General features: G+C 37.8%; 1 pseudogene; it reads left to right on the plus strand.

The window, feature by feature from the left end:
* The first annotated feature begins 6,044 nt into the window (after nucleotides 1-6,044).
* LOC141411333 (tetraspanin-6 pseudogene) lies at nucleotides 6,045-8,026 on the plus strand (annotated as a pseudogene).
* The last annotated feature ends 4,491 nt before the right edge of the window (nucleotides 8,027-12,517 follow it).

Raw genomic sequence — 12,517 nt, forward strand, 5'->3', positions numbered from 1 at the left:
GGGTCATCTTTGCATTTTGCTCTGGAGCCAGAATAGCCTTTATTCCAGGAAGGCCACCCTGAGTTTGGATAATAAAGAGCAAAAGACATCAAAACCATCAGGAACAATGAAATAGAGATAGGAAAATGGGGAAACAGAAATGCTATAAAGTAGGAAACTGACTGTGGGTACTGGTTCAACTCACCCTGTAAGGAGGGGAGGCAAACAAACCCTGCATCACAAGGACTTCTTGGTGGCTTTGGTGACAGAGTAACAGAACTAGCTGTGAGAAAAGCTCTCATTTCCCTCAATCTTAAGTCAAGTGTGGGAATTTACTGTGACAATGACTTCTTTCTGATGGCTGGCTAATTACTGACATTGATATTCTGACAGACAGCCTACTATTCAAGACTGCACTATAGTATAAATTTTTTTATTATTCATTTATTCACAACTGCATACATTGTTTGGGTCATTTCTCCCTCCTCTCTCCTCTCCCTCCCTCTCCCTCCTTCCCCCCTCCCTTCCAGGCAGAACCTGTTGTGCTCTTTTCTCCAGTTGCATTGAAGAGTAGAAATAAGCAATAATAAGAAAACCATTTTTGCTGGTTGAGATAAGCATAGCTATGCAGAGAGATTTCAAGCATTGCTTTCATGTACAATGTGTTACATCCCAAGTTGATTCATCTCTAACTGATCTTTACACTGTTTCCTGATCCCCTTCCCTTGTTGACCTCTGTCATTTTAAAGTTTCTATATTAATTCTTCCGGAGTGATGACATCACATGCATTCATGTTTTGGATTTTCTATCTAACCCTGTACCTCCCATATATGTTCTCCCCTTGTCATGTAACCCAAGGCCTACAACATTGCTGTACTTACCCTCAATCTGAAGACTGCATATGAGGGAGAACATACGATTTTTGGTCTTCTGAGTCTGGCTGACTGCGCTCAGAATGATGTTCTCCATTTCCATCCATTTACTTGCAAATGATAAGATTTCATTTTTCCTCATGTTTGAGTAAAATTCCACTGAATATAAATACCACATTTTCTTGATCCATTTGTCAGTAGTGGGGCATTTTGGCTGTTTCCAAAACATAGCTATCGAGAATAGGTCTGCAATAAACATGGGTGTGCAGATGCCTTTGGAGTAACCTGTATCACATTCCTTTGGGTATATCACCAGGAGTGGGATTGCTGGATCATATGGGAGATCTATGTTTAGGTTCTTAAGAAGCTTCCACATTTTTTTCCAGAGTTGTGCAACAGCTTGCATTCCCACCAGCTGTGTGCAAGGTTTCCTTTTTCCCCACATGTTTGCAAACACATGTTATTGGTGGTGTTTTTGATGATGGCTATTCTAACATGGGTGAGGTGGAATCTTAGTGTGGTTTGATTTGCATTTCCTTTATGGCTAGAAATGGTGAGCATTTTTTCATGTGTTTTCATCCATTTGACTTTCTTCTTTTGAGATAGTTCTATTTAGGTCAGTTGCCCATTTCTTTACTGATTCATTGATTATGGGGGAGTTTAGTTTTTTGAGTTCCCTGTATATTCTGCTTTGTCAGTCCTTTTTGTCTGATTTATAGCTGGCAAATATTTTCTCCCACTCTGTGGGTGGTCTCTTCATTTTAGAGACCATTTCTTTTGTTTTGTAGAAGCTTTATAATTTCATGTAATCCCATTCGTCCATCCTTTCTCTTAATTGGTGTTCTATTGAGGAAGTCCTTGCCTATACCTATTAGTTCCAGATTGTTTCCTGCTCCCTTCTCTACAAACTTCAGAGTTTCGATCAGATAATAAGTTTATTGATCCATTTTGAGTTGATAATAATACAGGAAAATAAACATGGATCCATGTTTAAACTAATTGTAGTTTCTTGCAGATGGATAACCACTTTTCCCAGCAGTGATTGTTGAAGAGACTGTCTTCTCTCCATCGTATATTTTTGGCCCTTTTGTTAAAAATAAGGTGCATATATTTATGTAGATTCATATCCAGCTCCTCTATCCTGTTCCACTGATCTTCATGTCTGTTTTTCTGCCAGTACCATGTTGTTTTTACTGCTATTGCTTTGTAATACAGTTTGAAGTGCGGTACTGTGATACCTCCAGCATCACTCTTTTTGCTGAGTATTGCCTGGGCTATTCCAGGTCTCTTGTGGTTCCAAATGAACTTTAGGGTAGATTTTTCAATCTCTGTGATTAAAGTCATTGGGGTTTTGATGGGAACTGCATTAAACATGTAGATTGCTTTTGGTAGTAAAGACATTTTTTTATGTGTTGATTCTACAAATCCTTGAGCACAGGAGATCTTTCTATCTTCTGTAGTCTTCCTCAATCTCTTTCTTCAGGAGTTGTAATTGTTCTTGTAGAGGTCATTAACATCCTTTGTTTAGTTTACTCCTAGGTATTTGATTTTTTTGAGGCTATTGTGAATGGAATTGTTTCCATATATTCCTTCTCAGTTTGTTTATTGTTGATGTATAGAAAAGCTAATGATTTTTTAGGTTGATTTTGTATCCTGCCACCTTACTGTAGCTGTTTACGGTGTCTAAGAGCTTTTGGGTAGACTTTTTTGGGTCTTTAAGGTATAGGATCATATCATCTGCAAATAAGGATATTTTGACAGTTTCTTTACATAATTGTATTTCTTTTATTTCTTCTTCTTATCTAATTGCACTGGTTCAAATTTCCAGTACTATGTTGAAAAGGAGTCAGGATAGTGGGCACCCTTGTTTCATTCTTGATTTTAAGGAAATGGTTTCAGTTTTTCACCATTAATTATGATGTTCACTCTAGGTTTGTCACATATAGCCTTTACAATATTGAGGTACATTCTTACTATTCCTAGTTTTTTAGAGCTTTTATCATGAAGTGGTGTTTGATATTTTAGATGTCTATTTCTGCATTGATTGAGATAACCATGTGATTTATCTTTTTGCTTCTATTAATGTGCTGTATTACATTTACATCTTTGCATATGTTGAGCCACACCTGCATCCCTAGGATGAAGCCAATTTGGTCATGGTGTATGATCTTTCTGGTGTGCTGCTGGATTCGGTTTGACATTATTTTATTAAGGATTTTTGCTATGATATTCATTAAGGAAATTGGCCTATAGTTCTCCTTTTTAGAGGTGCCTTTGTCTTGTTCTGGGATGAGAGTAATGTTGGCTTCATATAATGAGTTAGGCAGTATTCCTTCCCTTTCTATTTCATGCCACAGTTTAAGGAGGATTGATACTAGTTTTTCAGCAGGGAATCCATCAGGTCTTGGACTGTTCTCTTTTGGGAGACTCTTTACTGCTGCTTCAATTTCATTTTGTGTTATAGATCTATTCAGGTGATTAATGTCCTTTAGGTTTAGTTTTGATAGTTGTAAGTGCCTAGAAATCTGTCCATTTCTTCAAATTTTTCAAACTTATTAGACTATAGGTTCCCAAAGTAGTCTCTGATGATTTCCTGGATTTCCGAGGTGTTTGTTGGTATCTACACTTTTGCATTTATGATTTTACTGTTTTGAGGATTTTCTTTCTTCATTTTATTCAGGTTTCCCAGGGGTCTGTCATTCTTAATTCCTTTTTCAAAAAATAAGAATTTTGTTCCATTAATTCTTTCTATGTTTTTTTTTTTTTTCTATTTTGTTGATTTCAGCCCTTATATTATTTCTCTCTTGTTTTGGGGTTTGCTTATCTTGTTTTTCTGTGAGTTTGAGCTGCAATATTAGATCATGGATTTGAGACCTTTATGACCTTTAGTATATGCACTCATGTCTATAAATTTTCCTCTTAGTATTGTGTTTGCTGTGTCCCATAGGTTCTAGGTTTCCTCTTTTATTTCATCAAGGACACATTGAACATTGAGCATTCTGTTGTTCAGCTTCCAATTGTTTGCATTGTTTTACTGAGTTTTTTTTGTTATTTTCTAGTTTTAATGCATGGTTCTCAGATAGAATCCATTGGATTAATTCTGTTTTCTTAAATTTGGTGAGGCTTGCTTTGTTCCCCAAAATGTGATCAATTTGCAGAAGGTTCTATGAGCTGCTGAGAAGAATATATATTTTGCTGTAGTGGGGTGTAATATTCTGTAGAAATCAGCTAGGTCCATTTGATCTATGGTGTAATTTAGTTATAGGGTTTATTTATTGATTTTTTGTTTGGATGACATATCTATTGGTGATAGGGGGGTATTAAAGTCTCCCATTACCACTGTGGTGGAGTTTGTGTATGCTTTTAGGTCCTTCAGAGTATGTTTGATAAATTGGGTACATTGACGTTGGATGCATATATGTTGATAATTGTTATTTTCTTTTGGTGTATTTCCCCTTTTATTAGTATAGAGAGTCCTTCTCTATCTCAAGTGATCAATGTAAGTTTGATGTCTTCTTTATCCATGATAAGTATTGCTACACCTGCCTGTTTACAGGGGCTTTGGCTTCTTAGGTCTTCATCCAACCTTTCACTGTCAGCCAGTGTTTTTTCCTGTCCATGAGGTGGGTCTCCTGTAGACAGCAAATTGTTGGGTCATCCTTTTTAATCCAGTTTGCCAATTGGTGTCTTTTGATGGAGAAATTAATTCCATTAGTGTTTAGTGTTAATATTTATAGGTATGTAGTGATCCTTGACATTTAGATGTTTTTGCTGTTTAAGGATTTGATTGTGTGTAGCTGAATCAGTGTTACTCTCTACTTTCTTACCTTTTCTTCTCCTGTTTGGTATTGCCTGCCCTTTCATGATTTTGTTTGCTTTCACTTTCTGTGTGCAGAATTCCTTGGAAAATCTTTTGCAGTGGTGGGTTTGTGGTCATATATTGTTTTAGTTTCTGCTTATCTTTAATTGCTCCATCTATTTTGCATGATAGTTTTGCTGGGTAGAGTATCCTAAGGTTGAAATTATTTTCATTTAGTGCCCAGAAGATATCACTCCATGCTCTTCTTGTTTTCATGGTTTCCATGGAGAAATCTGCTGTGATTTTGGTGGGTTTACCTTTGTATGTTACTTGTTTTTTCTCTCTTATAGTCTTCAATATTCTTTGTCTAGTCTCTTGCTTGTTGTTTTAATAATAATATGTCATGGAGTAGTTCTATTTTGGTCAAGTCTCCTTGGTGTTCTGGAGGCTTCCTGTACATCAATGGACATAGTTTCATCTAGATTAGGGAGTTTTTGTGTTGTTAGTTTGTTGAATATATTACTCATTCCTTTTGCTTGCAACTCTTCTCCTTCATCAATGCCCATGAGTCTCAGATTTGGTCTTTTAATGGAGTCAGTGAGCTCTTGCATATTCCTTTCACAGGTCTTTGGTTGTTTGACTAAAAGTTCTTTCATTTTTCCTTTAATTATCATTTCAACTCCAAGTTCTGAGATTCTGTCTTTGTTTGTTCTATTCTGGTGAAATGGTCTTAAATTTGTTTTGTTTCTCTGTTTCTTTCTTTTTTCTGAGTTTTTCATGTCATAGGTCACTTCCTCTTTAATGTTGTCAATTTTCGTCCTTAATTCATTTATGTTTCTATGTATGGCATTTTCTGTTTCATTTTGGTTTTTATTTAGGGCTCCTATTATTCATTTATTAGTTTTTGTGTTTTCTCATATTCTTTATTTTTGTCCTCTTGGCATTTCTTGGGTGGCTCTTTATGTTTTGGTTAACTATGTCTAGTGACATTTCCATGAAATTCTACTGATAAGTTGCAAGATGTCTTCTTTCAGAGTGTTCTTGTGGGCTTCCTTGGGTTCTTTGTCATAGTTTATCTTCTTTTGGTTTGACTCTGCATCTAGATATCTGTTTTCTTCATTTCCCACTGAATCTTGTATTAATTTATTTTGGTGGGGAGAATGTTTTCCATCCCTTTTTTATCTTCCCATATTTCCAGTTGATACTGTTTCTGTCACTAGACTATGTGTAATTTAGTGTTAGCTGAGCTACAGTAGTGAAACTAATGAAATCAAGGAAGAAGGAGAATAGAGAGAAAGCAAGAGAAGTAGAAGAGAAAAATAGAAAAAAAGAGAGAACCAAGAAAAACATCAGGGAGAGATGGTGGATGATTAAAGAGCAAATCAGCTGTTCTGTTGCTGGGTTCAGTGGTTGTAGGGTCTCGGGCTAGTCATGGTGTCCCCATCTTGGAGACTGCAGACTAAACCAGTCATTACTTGTTTCAAGAGTGTTCTCTTGATCTACACTTTCAACTTTTGGATCACTGGTGTATTCCTTCTTGCTGTTGGCATTTGGGGCAAGGTGAGCCTGGAAAATTATTTTTCCCTCTTAAATGAGAAGGCCACCAATGTCCCTTTTATGCTTATTGGTACTGGCACTGTCATTATTCTGTTGGGCACCTTTGGTTGTTTTGCTACTTGCCGAGCTTCTGCATGGATGCTGAAACTGTATGCAACATTTCTGACTCTCATATTTTTGGCGGAACTGGTCACTGCAATTGTAGGATTTGTTTTCAGACATGAGATTAAGAACAGCTTTAAGAGTAATTATGAAAGGGCTTTGAAGTACTACAACTCTACAGGAGATTATAGAAGTGAAGCCATAGACAAGATCCAAAGCATGTTGCATTGTTGTGGTGTCACCGATTATAGAGATTGGAAAGATATTAATTATTATTCAGAAGCAGGATTTCCCAAGAGTTGCTGTAAAGTTGAAGATTGTTCTCCACAGAGAAGTGCGAATAAAGTAAACTATGAAGGTTGTTTTATAAAAGTAATGACCATTATAGAGTCAGTAATGGGAGTTGTTGCTGGAATTTCCTTTGGAGTTGCTTGCTTCCAGCTAATTGGAATCTTTCTCGTCTACTGCCTCTCTCGAGCCATTACAAATAACCAGTATGAAATAGTGTTACCAGTATACACACATGCTTTATCCTCTCCAACTTTAAGGTTACTTAGGAGTTCCCTCTGAATTTTAAGATCGCATGTATGGAAACTGACAAGAGTAGCTACAAATAGGCTGAAAAAATACACCAATAGATTGAAAAACTACACCCTACAGACTAATTAAATCAAGATATTTGTTTACTACATTTTAAGTCCACCTTCTGTCCTATGTATGTTAGATCATTGAAACCCCATATCTCTCAAACACTAGAAAAGCTAGTAAATTGTAAATGAAATATTGTGTTTCTCTCAACTTTTATTTTTCTAAACACAGGGCCTTTGAAAGTGCTATGAATTTGCTGTTTTGGTAGTAGTGTTATTGATGAAAATTTAACCCCTCCAAATTTGTTACTGATGTAGTATGATAGAAAATTGACCTCTCTGAACAGGCCTCTTACTGGCCAAGATTATCTGGTTTGATTGTACAATTTGCACCAAGAAGGTTAAATGTCTTATTAGTCTCTGTTCTGCTGACAAGCAGAAAGTCATGTTATATAATTTAATTCCAGGTAGTCATTGGATGGTGCCTCTCATTGCAGTTCCTGGGTGGTGGTAACAGTGTAAGGCTTTGGGTCTAAAGCACCAAGACTAAGTTTCAACACAATTTACATTCTTTGCCTCCAAGCTAAGGGATTTGTATTGATGTTTATACTTTCCCTGTTTTTTGGAAGGTTCTGATTTTACTTTAATGGTGTCACAATAATTGTATTTTCCTTAGGATTTTAATGGAACTTCATTAACTTTAGCTAGGATTTCCTTATCAAGTTGATAAGACTTAATTGTCAATATTATGGTCAATTTTAATATCTTAGTTTTGGTTTATGTCCTTGATTAATATTTTACACAATAAATATTGTTTTCCTCTGAAAGAATTGTGTTTAAGTTTTAGAAAATCTCCTGGGATGGTTGTTTTCCAGTGAGAAGTACATTCCCACATTTCTACTTGGAGTACAGTTTTTTCAGTATGAAATCTATGGCTGGGGTCTTGAATCTGTCATTTAAAAAATTAATGTCTTTTTAAAAAGCTATTCCCTTTGATAGGATCACATTTCAGGTTAGTAAATAGCATATGCTTAGCATTCTCCTAGAAATAAGACATTTTTGTGTAGTTTGCATGAAAAAGTTGCATAGGAAAGGATGTAACTTGTGTCTTCAGAATAATAAATTAATGATTATTTTAAAAAAAGAGAAAATCAGACAGCTAAACCTTTAAACGAAGGCAAATAAAAAGAAAAAAGCTAAATAAAAAATATAAAATAATTATTTAAAAAATTTAAAATATCAGCAGTTCAGGAAGAGTGACATTTCAGTCTTAGTTGTTTTGCTGTTACTGCTTTAGCACCTAGACCTGTCTATGTCTCCTAGGCAGGTTTGGAGCCTGTCTGTGATGGGTGGCAGGTGGGTGGAGTCCCAAGGGCATGCAGGGGGAGGGCTGTCATTGAGGCAATCTAGCAGGCCTTTGGAGTGTGCACCTGGAGTGCCTGAAGGGTATGGCCCAGCAAAGTGGAGATTGTGTGTGCCTGTGGATCACCAGCTGGGCAGGCTTTAGAGGCATGGTTCTGGGTAGATCATGCTGTGCCTGTGGATCACTGGCTTGGCTGTCCTTATGGGCACAGCCCAATAGAGTTTGCTCATGGATGTTCAGGACTGAGAGGCACTGCCTGGTGGAGCAGAGATCATAGAGTGACTGGGTCACTGGATTGACAGGCCTTAGGGGATCAGCCCAGCAGAGAAGACATCACACAGGCTTGTGCAGATCTTAGGGGGAGAGACCAAGTGTAAGCAGAGATTGTGAACATCTGTGGATCACCAGCTTCACAGGCTTTAGGGGCTAGCTCCAGTGGAGATCATGGAGATCTGAGGGGTGGGTGTTTGGGGGAGTGTGGCCCTGGTTGGGCTGAGAGGGGGCCCATGGATTAGAGATCTGAAAGTCTGTGAATCAGTGGCTCCTAAGGCCTATGGGGAGAGGCTTGGTGTACAGTGCCAGCTGCTCTTTTAGTAAATCTGGTGTAGAGAAGCCTTCCACCAGCTAGGGGTTCATAGTGCTGATATTTCAGCTCTCCCTTGTGCTTTACCTCAGCCAAGCATGTCTCCAGTGTCTCAGCAAAGTCCCTGGTTCACAGAGCTCATGCGATCTGCAGCTGTGTCCCAGTTGCCATTTTGGATCTTTCCTCAATCAATCATATAAATTCTTAAATTAGGAAAAATCCTTGCCCAGAGAATTTTGAGACACCTTGCTTCAGTGTCTGCATGGGAGATGGACTTGAGAGGGGATAGTGGAAAGCGAGAAGTTGTGAAATTGGCACATGCAGATGTTTAAATAGCAAGAAGTTCCAGCAGCAAAGGCTGTTGAAGTTGGTTGGCACAACACACTTGGACTGTAGCAAGGATCATGGTGGAGCAGAGCACCTGACATTGGCCTGCAGAGAGCTTGTCATCCAGGAGCTACCTGACTACTTGGATTTCCTGTCAGGTGCAAACAGACAAAGAATTCAAAAGAATAAATATGAAAATGACCAATAAAATTAACAATGACATGTATAAATACCTGGATGTATTCAAAGAGCAAACAAACGAACTTGTGAAATTAATAAGGAGACCTTATTTATTTAGCAGAGTTTTATAAAGTTACAGAAGAAATCAGATTGCATTTCTAGAAATGGAAAGTTCAATGGTCACAAAAATACTCCTGGGTACTAAGGGTATGTCTTATGAATCGTTTCAGCAGTTTGCTTAATGAACCTTGCATTTGTATTAGTCTAAGTAACTGTGGAGAGCAAAGCCCAATGTCTTCAGGTGAAACACTGAGGATAATTTATGATGATGCAGTTAGTTTAGCTTGAATGAAAGATACTGCCATTTTATGTTTGGCTTTGCTTAAGAAACTTACTCTATAGAAAAATGTTACACATGAGCAGACTTGGTAAATATTAAATGACTGATGCACTGAAGAATGGAAGGGTCTTTCTTTCTGTGAACTTCTCTCCTCCACCACACTCTGAGTTTCTCCCACAATTCACTGTGCATTTCTGATATACCACATTGGTTTTATTTTCCCATACTTACACTCACACAGCAGAAAGCTACATCCCTGCAGTCAATTGACAGTATTCGTACAGAGCACATGGCTGGTGTTAGGCACCACAAAGGGAACCAATGGCACAGACAAGGGTGATGTTGAAAGTGGTTTCTCCTTGTTTATACAAATGCTGCAGAACTCCTTTATATCCTACAGCATTCTTTTATATCCTACAGAATTTGTGTGCATGATCTTATGACACCATTATACCTATAAAATCACTAAGTGATAGAAACCACTCAGCTCAGTTATCTACTAGGCCATTACAAAACATGTAGGTGTTAGCTACACCATAATATCTCAGTGATCTGATCAGTATGTTGGCAGAAGAATTAATGATAAAAGAGAGTTCTAATGAGGCCTCAGGTAGAAATTAGGAACCATGGATAGGTTGATGGTATACAGAGCACCCTTAGAATAAAGAGGCAACTTGGCTGAAGTGTGTTCAGGCATCAGTGTACATCAGTGTACATCAGAACTTAGGAAAAATAGGTGAGGATGTATGATTCATTAATTCATACTACTGCTAATCATTGTTTAGGTTGAGTATTTCTTACCTCGATGCTTGTAATATAATATGAAAAGAGAAAACACAGTAAAATGTAATATAAAAGTGAAGTGAAGAAAAATTACAAATTTAGAAATTACTGAGCCTGACTATGTAGCCAAAAATGGAGTTGATATCTGAACTTTTGGAGAACAGACTCTGGGCAAAGGAATCTATGATGATGAGATTGGTGTGAAAGAATGAACCAGATGCTGTTCAGCAGGAAAAAAAAAAGAATAAGAACTGGCAAAGGAAAAGGTCCCACTCCTCTCACAGGCCGCATGCAGGGACCTGAAAATAGGGCAGCGTTATAGAGGCTCAAGGACCAGGGGTGATATCAGGGCTCTCTTTGTAGGGTGACCTTAAGTTTCTGAAGACTCAATTTTTGTTCTGCCATCCACAGACTCCCCTGTTGTAGTTACAGTGTGACTAGGTGCATTGTGGACCTCAGTGATTGCCCCTGAAGAGGACACAGTCATAAACCTCCATGGTTATCATGTGGAGATGACTCTTCATTTACACAGAGACCAACAGCTGTGAGTGCAGGACAGACCGCCTGTAGCTTGTAAAGGATGTCTAGATAGTGTCAGCGACAAGCAGATCATTAAAGAAGAGAAACATGGAGAAAAGCCTATATGGGGGCAGTGCCTGCAGAAATGTGGGGTGAGAGACATACAGAGAGATTCCAGAAGGACAATGCATGATGGGACTATGGGGTGAGTCATAAGACACCAGCTCAGCAGGGACATCAGCCTGGAAAGCCATTCTATGAGAGCTTCCCATATGCATCTCACATTCATGAGGGCACTTTCATCAACTGCACTAACCAGAGTGTGTGCATAGGAATGTCAGGGCCCTGTATGCCCAACTTCCACACACATGTGCATGGACAGCTGAAGGTCAAATCTAAGGAGCTCATTCTAAAAATTAAGGTTCAATGCTGTCTTTGTTAGATTTTGGATTATATAGGATTGGTTATTACCTCCATCCTCACTATTATCCCTGTTTAAGGTCTGTGTATTCCATATGCTCATTATTTTGGATGTGCGTTTGATTTTACAAGTGCACCTGGGAAGAATCATACCTGGAGTCTCACTTTTTTGTGATTCAGAAGACATATGGACTTCAGTTAATGCTGAAGTAGTGTAATACTGATGGGATATTTAGTTGAAGGAATATATTCAGTATGTGAAAAGGATAGTAATGTTGGACAAATTGTGGAAAGCTGTGATTTGAATGCATGACTCATCAGCATTCACAGCTTAAAAATTAATGCCCAAGCTGAAATAATTGAGAAGTAGAGTCATCAGCAGAAAAATTCTACAGGAATTCTCTACCTTCATAGATGGGATAAGTGTCCTTACAAATGGTATCTTAAAGAGAATTTATCTCTTGTTTTATATCTACAATGTGCATCTCTTCTGCCCAGATGGGGAAGAATGTAGACAACTTTGGAAACAGAGCAGCACCTCTAACCAGATGACAAATCTCTTATTGACCTCATTACAAACTTCTCATCCTTCAGACATATCAGAATGAAATTGTTTATTTGTTAGCTACACTTTATTATGGCAGGGAGAGTGGACAAAGTCTCCTCCTACATTTGTGTATCCTGGAATATTCACACTGTGAGGCTTCAGTGCAATTTACATCAGTAATCCGTATATTACTTCCAGTTTAACTTTCATTCTCAGTCATGAGTCACCCACTGACCTCTGCCATAAGAAAGCTAATGCTTGCTTCTCATTACCCTGCAGATACCTGAATGTCCACATTCCTTATTTTCCTTTGGTCCTGTGAACTCAACTTTCAGAAAAACAGAAGAGAATTTGTCAGTTTGCAATTTTTCCAAGTTTCTTTTTATTATTGGTGTACTTGTGGTGAGCTTAAGAACTATTTTTCAGATCCCTAAATATAAAAGGTGACTAACGGCTTACTTTGTAATATCTAGAAAGTAATGAAAAATGTAAATACCCATGAAGAGGGCATTGGAAAAATAAAGACTTTTCATAGTCTTGGAAATTACTCCACCTAAA

Source organism: Castor canadensis, chromosome 10, assembly GCF_047511655.1.
Source record: "Castor canadensis chromosome 10, mCasCan1.hap1v2, whole genome shotgun sequence".
NCBI classification, from domain to species: Eukaryota; Metazoa; Chordata; class Mammalia; order Rodentia; family Castoridae; genus Castor; species Castor canadensis.